The sequence below is a fragment of the Clupea harengus genome, chromosome 4 (genome assembly GCF_900700415.2).
Source record: "Clupea harengus chromosome 4, Ch_v2.0.2, whole genome shotgun sequence".
Taxonomy (NCBI): Eukaryota; Metazoa; Chordata; class Actinopteri; order Clupeiformes; family Clupeidae; genus Clupea; species Clupea harengus.
Window position 1 is genome coordinate 16,231,328 of NC_045155.1, and position 15,785 is coordinate 16,247,112.

Genomic DNA, 15,785 nt, shown 5'->3' on the forward strand with positions numbered 1-15,785 from the left:
CAACATCATTGCGTTGTAACAAGGTTTACATATCATACAGGCTTTCTCTATTTCACTTGATTATTTGGTTACACCGTTACATACCTCAGTAAGTGGAACATGCATTTCTGACAATCATTCTGATCCTAATCCTGGCATGTACAGATGGTGTTTAGGACACAGTTGTGTAACCCATTCTGATCCATGCTGTATTTTAGTGAGGAACAATTTCAGGAGCAGGAGGCCCAATTTGAGTAACTATATTGATCTGATTCGATTGGAAGACATTGTCATTGAGTATTTTTTTTTCATTTAATTTCATTTTTATAACTTTAACATACCTTGTGAAGCACTTCTTATGGGTCCAAGCAGTAAGATTAAGCAACTCTGTTGAAATTGTCCCTCTTAACTTAATTATTTTGTGATGTGATGTCATATGTGATTGAAGAGCAAAATGGCAAAATGCAGAGGCTACATATCTTGGATATGGGTTGCCAATAATATGTTTCCTTTTGGATAATAGTTTGAAAAAGGTAATTTTATAATTTGCTTATGTGTCTTATGCATATGTGCTGGAATCAAAATAGTTTTTAATGTAATTCCCTCAGTGCTCCCTCATCTAAGATAAGTTCTTGTACATTTCAACTAATTCTTCCACTCTGATTTCCCACTATTAGGAATTCTTTGAAAAACCCTACCATCTTGAACTCCTCAAAGACCTTTTGTCCAGGGTTTTGAATTATAGCCATGCCTTGACAAACTGATGGAATTTTAAACAATATGGACAATATCTTTGGACAATAATATACCTGCATTTGGTCAATAGGTGGAGTTACCATAGAGGCAGAGATTATTGAGAAAAATGGAAATTTTACTAACCTAATACCTACGCATAAACAGAATTCTTGTTTTTATTATTGAAATGCCTGCATAATTGCTCCTGGTAAAATTAAAATATAAACTTAGTATACTAGAGTCTGGCCCCTACTGATTTAAATATCATCAAAATGAAATGCCCATACATTATAAAACACAGTACACTTAATGAAAACAATAGAGAGACGCTAACTGACATAGCATAATATCCTTGCTGCATTTCCCTCGCTCTTACTTGGTCACAGCTGCTTTTAGTCAGTGGGTCCACTCGGGAATCAGTGGCTGCCAACAGTCAATCAGACCTTAGCAGTCAACAACGCAGTGAATTGTCTCTTGGAGGAGCATACATGGAGGTATACAGCATGCCTTATGATAATTGGGCACGTCGTCTGAAATTTGAGTGATGAAGGTGCACAGCAACATACAAAGCAAAGCCTACAACACACACACACACAGGGTGATACTTCAGTGCTGCACTCTGGATGTTATATTTAGAATGACTGATATGAGCATGCACACACATAACACCGACTCACAGGTTTGTTTTATTGCTCACAGTTCAGTTATCATTTTTTGTTGAAGCAATTGGCTAAAGCTATTGGCTAATCACTTTTTAATTATGTACCTGCTCAGTAATAATAATAGCCTGCATTCTGCCTTGGTGTATCGCACATGCTCTGTGTGGCTTTAGGCCCAGGGTCTGACCCATTGTAATATTGGAGTGCATTGTACCTAAACATGCAAATGTGAACAAGTATGAAAAACAGTTTTTGAACTTATACATGTATATCATATATAGCTATAAAATGCTGAATTTAATTATTTTACTGTGCGTTTTTTCTGTGATTGTCAACCTTACGTTTCACAATATGATGGGAGCAAGTCAGTCTTCAGTTCTCCAGCTTACTGTGCCTTACAGTTTGTCTGCTCAAGTTCATCTCGTGATGAGTTGAGGTTTTGCCCTTGACAGCACTGATTCTTTCTTCAAACAGCTTCATTCATGATATTTGCTACAAGAGGAACTTGACATTGGTGTACATCTGTGACAGCAGCATGTCTCACATATGGGATTGGGTCACAGTCAACACACATGTGGGTCAAGGCTTCGTATGGATGAGGTGCACAGAAAGCAAAAATCCATGAAGATTCTGATAAACATAAATGTTTGGGTCTGCTGTTCTCTGGGTTTTAAGAAGCAACAGATGGTTAGCTGACACTATATGCTTCTACACCATGCAAATGAAGGGAAAATAATTAACTTAAAAACAATTAAACAGCAGTAGAGCTTGAGTTTTGTTTATACTAATAGCAGTTACTTTTGTTTTTACATGTTTTTTGTTTTAAAAACCATGTACTTTGTATTGTCATTTTTTTTTCCGCATAAATTTGGCATTTCAAATGATTAAATGTGCTAGATATTACAAATGCAGCATACCATAATGTGTGTGCAAAGCCTAAGATCAGCAAACCGGATCAGCTGCGATCAGCTAATGTCATTCTGTATGTATTCAATAGGAACACTTTACAGTGCAGCAGAAAAGAGTTCTTTCTCAGGAACAGCCTAAGTAAACTGAACAGTGAAGTGCATTGAAAGGCAAGTAATAGTCTGGAATAGTGTGGAAACAGGCTGAATGTCACCCAATATTTGGAAGATCATCAAGCGTTTAACAGCCTCTTCAGAAGGCCAGACCTCAGACCAAAACATGATCTGAAACTGTCTGATGTCTGAAACTGGATCGTTGTGGACATTTTAGAGCATTTAGTGCTTGTGATGTACAGGTATTTCCGTCTGATTAAATCAAAGCATCTGTGATCAACTCTCTCTCTTTGCTGTCTTTTCTTCCTGTATCAAACTCAATCGGGCTGTGGACTTGAGGCTTACATTAATTGTCATTCTTTTTCATACAGACTTTAGACAGATTTCCTTTGACCATTTAACCAATCTGACACAATTAAAGAATGACTCAGCAAGGACCATAAAAGTAACAATCAAGCTGCTGCTGATGATGGGCCAGGTCCTGTTAATATATTTATTCTAAAGTGGATTACTGGTTGTAAACAGACAACAGATATTGGAAATGTTGGCAGAGAGCACATCTGGTCTGATCTTGTGCTGATAAAACTGCTGTTTGCTGGTTGTCTCTATCCCTCTACCTTTGGTTGGAAACTGAATGAGATGTGTCAGATAATTTCACGATATTACATGTGACTGTAAGCTCAAAGGTAGATTGATCACTGTCAGTACGCATTGTGCATCCAAGACCTCTCAAGCAGACGGACGGATGATTCTGGCAGGCACCTTTCATTTGAAGAGGGGTCTTCCATAAAGCACCTCTTTACTGTCTTTATTCTTTTTTCAGTTTTTTCTCTCTCTTTTTCCAATTTCACTCCGTTTCTCTCCTGCCTGCCTCTTATCTCCCATGCACTGCCACCACTCTCACTGTTTCAGAGTGTCTCTTTCCTCTCTTTATGCTACATGGCAAAACTCAACAGATTTATTCCTTTAAAACACATTCAGTTTAAAGAGCAAAAACACCACCAGCAAAAAAGAAAATACATCACAGTATACAAACCATCAACACATTGGCACAGTATATATTCAAAGCTCCTCAAATCATTTCAAAAGGCTGTGAATGAAGTATGGTAATCAATACTTATAACATTATAACAATGCCAGCTGCAATAGACAAAACCATCTGCTAAATGAGTTCATATCAATTCTGCGCCTGAGTTTATTTAAATTCCATTTTCCCATAATCACTTTAACACTTAAAAAAAATCACTTTAACCAAATTAGTCTTAGCCAAGGTTTAGGGTTACGATTGTCTTATTGTCTTAATTATCCAATATTTCACTGCCATCAGAGGTAAAACTGTATGAAAAGAAAATGGAAATACATTGTTGAAGCTGTTTGTTGACATCCTGTGGGTCTAAAGCCAATGTGCTTTTTCTACATCAATGGCACTGTGATGTGTGATCAGCACAGTGGATAATTACATGCTAATTGCGATTAGAATTCCTTGGTGTTGGTCGCACTGTTTGATCATATAAATGATTTTGTGAGTCTGAAGCAATTGGTTCTTTCACTAATGATGCAGAGACATTACTGTTCAGCACATTCACCATTATAAAAGTACTTTCAGTAACAGTACATTCAATACAATTTCATTGATGTAAATCTTTTAAAAAGATTGACTCACATGTCAATGGTATAGTGTTGCTTTATTTCACTGGAAAACATGACAGTATTTCCCTCCATTTCCAGGTTATAGATTATTCATATTAAGCCAGTGAATTTTAGATTAAAAAAATAAGCTGTAATAAAATAAAAGAATGGAATAATACATACAATATTTTTCTTTACCATTTCCTACAGTTCATTGATAAATAAATAACACATTTATATTTTACATGAATCCAGATAAGAGGGTTCAATCTTTTGGAAAAGAGGGAAACGTTAGGTTGATGGTCCAGAGCTGAGATGCAATTGTGCTTCTAGTCCAGCTGAAGATAAGTGATAGCCCCAGAAATAATGGGTCCAATAACAGCACAGACTTTGCTGGGCCTTATCTTGTGTTTGCTGTGGTGACAACTGCACCAGTATATAAGTGTCCCTCGTCAGAGCTGAAACCCACAGCATCAAGGCTGACTCCATTTTCAGCAGGTAACTAGTGAAAGAGCTGATTTCGTGTTTATTCCGATCGATCATCAAGTCTGATTAATTTCATCGCTTACCCCTACCAACAATCTTTGTATCTCTAAACCTGGCTCACTAATATAATTAGTTTGGTCTCAACTGCAGGGACCGGACAAAAGTTTTCCTTTGCAGCTAAACCTTACTATTGAGAATAACACCAGGCCAATTACTCTAAATATTAAATCACCCCAGAGCACAAACACATGCCAGGAAGCACACTAAATGGATCACTCGTCCAACAACAAGCCAATTCTGCACATTTCCAGAACTGACATTATGCAGAATCTGCACTTTCGGTGTTGAATAATTGGTCAATTTGGTCGTTTCCCCACATGGCTTAAGAATGATAAATATATTTTTCTGAGAGAAGAACACATTAGACCATGGAACACCCAGTGGAGACCCTAGCAGGTGAAATCTCTAAGAGCAGGAAGACATTGGTCTCAATGCCAATTTAGCAGAATGTCTCATAACCCTTTAAATCCATGAGTGGTGGAAGTGAACAGTAGATTGCCACTCACCAAATGAGGCTCAATTTCAGGGTATAGACAGAAGCTGAGAAAGAAAGGTCTGACATAGACAGTCACAGTCCAACCAAGTTCAACAGGGGCTGAGGGTGTTATACTCACCAACATATACAATGTAACAATACATTTTAAAAACTACTGAAAAATAAATGTACTTTATAGTACACACATAGTGTTTTGTTCACATATAGATCATTCATTCTACATTTGCTATTTCAGTTTCTTGCACCAAATTTCACATAGTCCAGTTTATTATGGTAAAATATTCTATTTCCTAAGCTTTCAAAACTATTTCACATGGTACTGCATTACACATGCTGTAGCTAGTCATGTTATCTGAGGTCACTGGTTTAGTAATATTTTTGTGTCTGTCTATGACGATTAATGGGTGATTGTAACTTTTCACCTATGTGAGCACAGTTTACAGATGACTATTTGCACATGCTTTGTTCTGTGTTTGTTCAGTCGGGACCACTCACCAGGGAGTTGGACACTCTACAGTCTCCAGAGGTAGAGTGTGTCATAGAGCCAAGATTAATGTTTTTTTTAAAGTTGTGCAGTTATTGCCATCAGCAAACATACTATAAACTATAATTGAGTTGGCGTCATTCAGCACTCCCTGACACTAACCTCAGATGCTTCTTCAACTCAGTCATTTATTCTCCATTCAATTTGCTACTGATAAAATAACTCACACACCCCTTTTTGACCAGGCAAAACAAGATACTTAAGAGGAAAAAAGATAATTCATCCCTAAGGTAAAGTGCAAAATGTTTCTAGTTTTCTGGATGATTTTCTGATAGCAGAAATTAGTTCTAGCTGATGCGATCTGTGCGGCCTCTACACCCTCTTCCTGGGGATAGTAGGCAGTAAATCAAAAGACCTGTGTCTGTGTGATACTTTCATATGGCACACATTGAAACAAACACATCTCCTTATCAAAAGGACAAAGAAATAAAGACACCAATTAGTAATGAAATAAACCAGCAAGAATTGTGTAACTAAAATAAATTGATGAATAATTAAGTTCTGGAATAAATAAATTAGGAAATTCACAAATGTGGGTATAATCATGACATTAAGTAAATGATGCACTAAACAGAGGTATAAATCAAACAAGGCAAACAGAAAACTGACATTAACAGAAATACATTTTTAATCGCTCATTCATTACATTATTGATCCATTAATTTATCACACCATAGTTTGCATGTCTAACTGGAGTCATGGAAATTTCCCTGAAATAACACAGATGAGGAAGTCAATAAGTCAAGTCAAGACATTCTTACACTTCTCTCTGCATTCAGAAACAGCATCCAGATGTCTACACTGAATTTAGCTTAAAGTCTAGGGTGCAAAGACTAAGACCAAACCATCATCACTGGTCAACAGCTTCTAGGTGCCAGGACAGAGAGCATAGCAACCTGAACTATGGCCTACTTGCATGGATCTGACAGGCCTAGTCACAGGATACTGTCTACTAGATTCCCTAGGAATAGATACATTATAGGAATGGATATAATAGGAATAGATAGAACACATTTTATGAAACTAAAGTGAGGTGACCTAAAACGGTATTACGTCCCTTTTTTGTCTAGGGGTTAAGGGAACGTAAAAAAAGAGATCAGCAGAGGAGGAGATTCCCTTCTCCCACCACACAATGAAGTTGAAAGATAATAACCGTTTTATTCCAAAAGACAGGAAACATAAATTACAAAGACTTCAGGAGGGGGAAGATAATAAACAACCCAAAACTACTTGTAGGGAATGTAATCTAGCCTGCCTGAAAACAGAAAGACAAGATCAACAACAGAGACTAAGCTCACTCCCTGACTATCAAGGAGAAAACGGCCTTCAAGACAAATAAAATGGCACCCAAACTTCCTACCCAGATTCCCATGCTATCCACAATGTTATTGATGAAAACAGAGAGAATAAAAAGAAAAATTATACAAGATATAAGCTTAAGGCACCACCACCGCACAACAATACTGTGTACTCGCCAGGCTACTAAGAGTACACTTACAAGACATACTAAACAAATGGCAGTTTAAAGAAAAACAACACGATCATCTAGACTCTACAAGACCAACTGTCTGAGGGAGAGGAGGGGGGAATCTCCCTGAAAAGAGGACACACTGGCTTATATACCCAGCCTTCATTTCTCTCAGCCAATGGGAGCAAGATCTGACAAACAGGCCACCCCTGTTTTCCATGGAGCCTAATGACCGGCTGACAGGCAAAGAGAAGCAGAGAGAGAAACAGAGACAACATATCACATTAACAACAACAACAACAACAGCAGCAATTAAACTCTTTGACAATAATGAATGTGCAATACATCCAAAGATGATCCAAGAACAACTAGGCAAAACAACAAATACAATGATTATAATAATTGAAAATGTTTTAGATCTAGGGTTTCTTTGATTATCAGTGCCGTTACCTTTTTAACTGATATCATCTAACATTTCAGTGGTGTTATAACCAAATGTAAATGTGGTGGCAGTCTGATGCAACATTTCATATATATACTCCATGTTTGCAGACCCTAATTATTAAAAGCATTTGATGAACTGAGGTGGTAGGACCCTAACCCTAATTGGTGACCATGGTGCCGCCGCGAGTGGGGGCCTGTCTTGGTGGCTCTCCTGCGGGTGGACTATGGCCTGGTGGCCTGGATCGCGACCCGAGTGCCTGGGACATCCGACCTGTCGAATGTGCTGGTGAGCAGCACCGGCGCCCTCCAGGAAACTCCATCGTTCTCCATCGTCAGCTGCATCGGGGAAGACAGCGAGACGGAGTGCAGAGCTCTGGTGGAGAGTTTTGTGGGGCGGTGTGGCACCGATCGCCTCCAGCTCAGCGTCGGAGAGACCAAGGAGCTTGTGGTGGACTACCGGCAGAGCGGGAGGAGGAGCCCCCAAACTCCTAACTGGATGGTCTGGAGACAGTCGGGGAGGAGAGAACGCAAGGAGGCTTGACTATTTTTATTTTGTTGTTTGTTTGATTCCTATTCATATTCTTATTTTTGTTGTATGTCTGATTCCTATTCACTTCCCTGCACTCAAAGCACATTGTGTGTATGTAATTTTAATTTTATTTATGTTATTTTACTTTATTTTTTATTTATTGTCTGATTTTGATTTATGTTTGATATATACGTTAATGCCTTTTTTTTTAGGTTGTATAGCCTTTTTCACTCTGGCAGGGGGACTGCCAATGGAAACTAGCCTTTTGGCTACAATTGGGTGCATTTACATCTTAATGTTCATGAATGTACACTGTCCCTCTTGATCAAATAAACAAATTGATTGATTGATTGATTGATTGATTAACGTACAATCAAGATGTCTCTGTCTCCTGTGCTGAATCTAGGAAATAGGAAAATACATTTAGAGCCTTTAAAGACCTGGCACTAAATGGTTTAACTTGCACAGTAGGGAGTAGTTTTACTATTTCTACTGGCCGAGGGCTCGTGAGAACTCCTCTTCTTATTCCCTCTGCAGCATGATTTGAGTGAAGGTTCAAAGCCAGAGCATGTCAAGGTGAAAAGTGATGGCCAAAGTGATTGTAATGGAATAGACATGGGATATTGATTGGCTCTGGAAGCAAGATAGGGAATTTAATGCCTCCCGACAGCGGAACAACTTACATTTGTCATGACAGCAGAAGTCAACGCCTGTACTAGTATACTTGACATGCTGACAAATTGATTTGCAAATAGTATAGAGCCTGATACTGTCACTACCTTTCAAATGTATAGGCTGTAAAGTGAAATTTAAGAACATTATAAAACATGCATAGATGTTACACTGCCTGTCATGACTAAAACCAAGCTTGTGTCTTCATCAGTTACTATAGAAGTACCTATTTGGCATCTTCATCATGATTTTTTTGGGCCACACAAATCTCATGTAGTACAATTCCGTGTCCCTTGTATGGCATTCCACGAGTGGCTGAGGAATTTAAGAGGTTTGAACTGCCTGTGTGATGTATTGATACTTTATATTTAGATCTCATGCGCAGAGAGCTTTTCCACTCCTACATCTACTCTGATGTGTCATCTACTGGGACTGGGTTGCTTGGTGTTTTAATTATCTCTCTCTAATTTCCAAATTACTTTTTTCCTCCATATCAAACGTAATAATGCTAAGACACACTCCGGGGCCTGGAGAGAATATTTTTTGTTTGCCTGTGCTGAAGATGAGGCTGCTCTATATTCATCTCAGAAGACATCGCACCCACAGCTCTAAACAATGCTGAAGGAACAGAACAAAAACACTAGGAAAGCAATTAAATGACACAATTTCAATCCAGGTTCTAAAAAAGATGTGAGTGCAAAATCTCAGAATACTTTTGAACAAATCTGACCAAAACAATATCTAAAGGCTGGGACATTGGATCCGTCCAAGTCCTGTTAAATGAGACCAAATAAAGATGGGAGAAGCAGAGGAACATGGAACAATCTTACCAATGGAAGTAGGGGCTTGCATGCATAGTTGTCTTTAAGCACTGGGTACTGTTCTCAGTTCTTGGAAGGTCTGATACTTTTTTTCTGCTAAGTTTTTTACTTCATTTAAACCTAATTGTTTTAAAGTCATTGTTTATGTGATTCCGAATCAGTTCTTTACTTTAAGACACACCCCTAGAGCACATCCCAAGTCAGGTCCGCCATGAGACACACCTAATTAGACACACCTTCCCCATGTAGAGTATATATGTACAGCAATCAGACGTCACAGCTCAGGGCCTTAGATTCAGGGTGCTAAAAACTAAGACATGAAATAAAAAGGTAAGATTCTATTTTGAATTGTATTGCATTGTACTCGCTCAGGGCAATATTTTTGTTGAACACTTCTTTCCCCCTGTGCCACTGTGGCTTACCAATATCAGAACAGCCAACTGCATGTAATGGTTATGTAAATGAGAAGATATAGGGAGAGAGAGAGAGAGAGAGAGAGTATAGCTATTGTTTGGTAGTCATTCCTCGATCTGACAGAGGATGAGAGCCACCAAAACTTCCCAGGACAACACAAGCAATGTTTGCTCATTCAGGCTCATTTCAGTGACATTTTCGACTCTAATATTGCCCAAACCTCTCTTGCTCATATATTTCCAACAATGTTTTGTGTCTTATTCAGCTATACAGAGTGTCCTTTTGATCAGTTTATTGTTTTTCTATAATCTTGCACATATACAGGATGTAACATAGTGACTTTTTGGAATCATGTCTAATATCTGCTGAATCTCACCACTCCAGGCTCAAGGCGCAAATTCTTGATGAAGATTGTTGATATTTGACCTCTCTTTCATGCTCCTGAAGCAAAGCATTGATTGGCTGGAATAAGTGTATGGATCACTCCAAGCCACTTTGCTTGTTTCACATTTAAGAGTATGTGACAAACTTTAGATACACTAACATATCTATGTCTTGTCCAGAGTTTAATATAAGAAACTATTATCACAACTGCATTTAATATATTCTGAATATCTCAACTTGATATTCTTTTTAACACATCCCACGTAGACCACATTGCTAAAATATTCCCTGTGATTCCAGAATAGGTTAAAATGTTCTATTAAGTTCAGACAAGCTGAAAAACATGGTTTAAGGTGAAAGGTGTTTAAGCTACAGTGAGCCACAAAAAAGTTTTAATTTCTAGTTAATTTAGGGCACAAAAAAGGTTCCTTGAAATATTCTTGGAGAGAGCACTGTTCTCTGTAAATATCATTAGCACCAACATGCATGATAGAGTGTGACTGCATTTGGAAGGCAGCATGGGAAGGCAACATCGCCCCTTCTCCTCCTACATCGCCCCTTCTCCTCATCGCCCCTTCTCCTACTACATCGCCCCTTCTCCTCATCGCCCCTTCTCCTACTACATCGGCCCTTCTCCTCATCGCCCATTCTCCTCCTACACCGCCCCTTCTCCTCCTACATCGCTCCCTTCTCCTCATCGCCCCTTCTCCTCATCACCCCTTCTCCTCCGACATGCCTGACATCTGAGTAGCTCAGAATTAGGGTTGTGGGCTGAGCAGGTGTTTGCAAGAGGTGCTGATTGTCGGTGCCAACCTTACTGGTGTGGTGTTCTGATTGCTCTCTCCTTTTAGTTTTTTTTCCCTGTGAAGTTCTTCACCCAAGTCTCTGAGGCACACAAACCTATTCTGCAGCCTGAAGTTGAAGGTTTCTCAAGGGACTGTGAGCACTGCAGACGTTTGCAGGTCTGACTATGTCTGAATTCACTGGTATAGAAGTGATTACTGACCTATTAACATTTTGTCTTTTTGGTCTGGCACCTTGCCTTTGTCATTGGTCAATTCTCACTTTTGGCTTTGTTAGGTCAATGCATTCCCGAGAGAACTGTTGTCACGCTCACTTTGTGGGATGCCTCTCGTCCCTCTTTCATGAAATGGCATCGACCTTTGTTTACAAAATGGAATTCCTCTATAGTAGCTGCATTCTCCACAGCGTCTCACAGTAGGAACATATAGAAAGGCCACTTGCTGTTTACTTGTCTAGTCAGCCAGCTGATTTGTTGGCTGGCTCCCGCAATGTTTACCTGTTTTTGTAAAAACTGAAATGTCTCACTCACTCGAGGATCAGGAAGATAAAGTTATGCTATGAAACCAATTATAAACTTATAAACAAATATCCTAGAGGAAACTTTCCTTAAGAAAAAACATTGACAAATGACTTCACCTTACCCCTTTTGCAGACACCTGCATGTCATAAGTACCTGTCAAACATAGTTTGGGAAAAGGATTTGATGTGTTTGGTTCAAACTCTACATTTCACGCCGTCGGCCACAACGCTTTCCCCAAAGCCAAGAACACAGCGATATCTATCTCTTCCACTGAAGGAAATGTAAGGTGGTCAGAGTGCAGGGTTTTAGCCCCAGAGACCTGGGTTCAGGGCCAGACTCACACTCTTTCACATTAGGGCTGCTGAAAACATGAACTTATACATGCTTTCATTACCTGTATCCATGGTCTACTAAGGCTTTTCATATTATTTCTCCTTACTATTTGTCTAAAAAAACAGCCAGTTGTTTGCTTTTGTCAGATCTGCAGTGAGTGAAAAGTCTACATGCGCTGCAGACAAGGTTAAGTGACATTCTCTGAGACCAAACCTTTAATGATGTTTTGATTCTATTGGATCTTCATCGAGTAATGAACACGTACTTTCTCATGTAGTTCAGAAGGTAATCTGCTGACTTACGCAGTGGTTCCCAAACCTTTCATGGCAGGACCCCCTTTGACAATGAGAACAAATTTGTGATCACGGTTTCAAGGCGAATTAAAAAAATGTGTTAAAACAACCAACTACTGGGGCAGTGCCCTTAGAGCATAGTAACCAACCTATTTTATAGAGTTTATAGCCTACTTTGCACTGATATAATGTGGTCTACCATTAAGCCTATATGTTAGAAGGGATCCCTAGCCTAAGTATTAATACAACAGTCATGCGCCTAACTTGAACCAATCCAAAGAATGGAACGATATGTAGCCAAAAATATAGCATCATATTATGCTAATACTGATACTGATAAAGTGTTCATATTACCTACTGTTAATTGTTTACCTAAATTTATCTCTATATCTGTTTATGAAATTGATGTTTACTAACCAAATTTTCTCTCTTATAGCGTGACCTTTGGCCGCAAATGCTGATGGCTTTGCAACATTGTTCCTCATCACCACATCCATTAAGTACATACACGTATTGGCCGCAAACTCTACCCACTCACTTTGTCTCTTTTTTCCTCTCCTAGTCTAGACTGTCTTCGCTGTGCAATGCTGCTGTAGTCTCTCCACTTGATCTACTTGCAGAAGCCCTCGGCCTACACCCACCCGCACCCCACTGTCATGCACTTATCCTACCCCATACACTGTGCTAGCCTTTACTTGCTATGTAAAGAATTGCCACTATCGACAGAGTTTTCTGTTCCATTACTCTACTTACCCTTCTGAGCACACTGCATACCCACTAAGCTGTTCAACAATACTTGAATGCTTTCTCCCCACCTTATCCACTATACCATGTTATGTTTGTATGTATTGTGTACATTTACCACATATATGCTAGCATGCTCCTTCCTCCACTTCTGCCACAAGCCGCCCCCCCCCCCCCCCCCCACCTCCTTTTTCTATCTCTGCCTCTCTACCCAAACAGATGCCCCCCCCCCCCCCCCCCCTTTTATGTGCTGCTTAAGATTTCTTCCTTTCTTCCTCAAATAAAATTGAATAAAACAATCATAAAATTGTGTTCATACCGTATTCAAACCTCAATCATAAATGGCCAGAATGTTTAACAGTACAGTTAGAGAAGATCAGGTGGAATGTGTCAGTTCCCTGGGCTGTGGTCATGCACTTCTGAGTGGCAAAGTGGTTAATATCTGCATGGATCATCTCTGTTCAACATCCTAACTTGCACTCCGTTCCACTTTCTTTTTGGTTCAGCCTCAGCCTGATGTTGCTGGCACCACACACAGGAAAAAAACGCTCTCACCCTCTTGAGGTAAAAACCGAAGGCAGTCGGTCGACAGAAGAGAGGAGCCGGTTGCTCACTGCCAGAATCACCACACTCACTGGCCAAGTTTTTTTTTTCCTCCTCTGGCTTTTGTTTTGTCTATTTCAAACCACACAGCAAGTTTTTTTTTATATGTGCTTATTTCATCCAGTTGTTTCCTGATTCATGACTATGCACAAGCTGCTGAGGAGTGGAGAAGAAGGCCCTGTGAGGGCGAGGCTCCATCCATCATGAAGCCCCCGCAGGGACACCCAGACCAGCGCCGGGGGCACACAGAATCTGCCAGCTGCAATAAATCTCATCTGTGTCTGTCAGAAAGCTTTGTTTTTTTTTGGAGGAGGATGCTGTTCTGGTGTTAAACTAAAAAAGACCATCTTGGCAGAATCAGTGCTCCAGCATTCTTCTTACCTAATCCCACATGAGAGAGAGAGAGAAGGAGACCGGAGGAAATACAAATAATCATTATCTTTAATGTGCACTGTCAATTTGTGATTTGTAATTGGTGTATGCAGAGTAGGAACATGAGAACAGCTTACTTAAATTGACTCTCAGTAACTACTGGGAAATTATGGCCAAAGCTTGAAATTTGTGCTTGACCCTATTAAGAGTTTTTCGAATGACACAAAAATGTAGTTAAATTGTATGGTTGTTGCTGTTATAAAGTTAATCTTGTTGTTGTAAATGGACAAGGTATGATTCAAGACAAGCATTTTTTTTTTTTTACTGCTCAGTAAACCGTGGGGCCTATGAAGGCAGATTGTAAAACAAAATGGAAGACTCCATTTCCTGTTGCACCCAACGCATTTCATCAGTGGATCCTGCCCACGATGAGAACAGGAGATACAGGACAAATCACCTTTGTTCTGTTGGAAAACACAACACCACTCTTATCTCTGCACATAAATATCAGGGCAGACTTGGAAAGTGATGAAGACTACAGAGAGAAAACATTGTGGGCACAGTGATAAACAAGAACGGGGAAGGACAGCTGATTATTGTAAATCTATTTCCAGAGCTCCAAGCTCTTGTTTAAAAAGCTGCTGTCAGGGCTAAAGGACTTTTCTCAGGACTGACCTCAAATGAAAGCTTTCGTATGTAGATAATAGAGATTTTCCTTGTATTCCTTTTCCTTCTCCTTTTGCTTTTTGTTTCATATAAATCAAAATCGGTATCAGTCATAGACACTGTGTCAACATCTGTTTATTGTAGCCAAAAGAAATAAAAACCTGAAAATTAAAATGTCTTAACTGGACCATAAGGTCAGAATAACAGCATAACAGGGACGATCTTACTGAACAACATGAGGTGAGGGACTTCTGCAAGCCTAGTGGTTTTAGTTATTTAGATAATACACACTTGGGCCCTTATATGGAAGGCTGTGAGCTCTGCGTTAGGCGCTGTGACATCACAATATTACTGAAATACAGCAACATCAAAGGGAGTAGCCCAGCAGAGTTGCTATTGGCATGTATGCACACACAGGACAGCTGGACTACAGTAAAGCCTTTGTGGGACAGGTGAAACGGCACATACATTTTGTGTTCGATCATAACAAAGGGGATTCTGATATGTGCTGTAATGACAAGAGCACTTGTCACCTGTTTGATTGAAGTCCAACACATCAGGGCATATTATGTAAACATTTAATATTTGTCATTGTGAAATATGTATGCATGATAACTAACAATGCGACTTAAAGCGTAGTTGTGCCTAACTGGATAGTCTATTTGGCCATTTGGTGACATATTTTGTTGAGTTAAATGGTTGGTCAATTTAGTAGGCTAACTAAGTGGTCAATGTTATACTGTGTAGAGATCTGATTTGAAAAAATGAGAGTGCGCCTTCCTCAAAACAATTTCCATGAAACACCCACCTTTTTGATCAGACACACCCAAATGAGGCGTCAGTCTGCCCTTGAAGGTGCTCAACTCTTTGCGCTTTATGAAATGACCGAATGAAGGTGTCCCAGTAATCAAAATAGCTTTACCTGATGCCCTTCTTTGTTGAACGTCAGAACCCGCGGTCGCATCTATGAAATTAGGGCCCTTGGATATCACAACCACAAAACAAAAAATTCTGGTGACCAAAATGTAATGTTTTTGTCCAAGCGGTTAGTTTTAGGTACTAGATGAACACGCTGAGCATTCACTATTGGAGCATTAGTGATACAGAGACG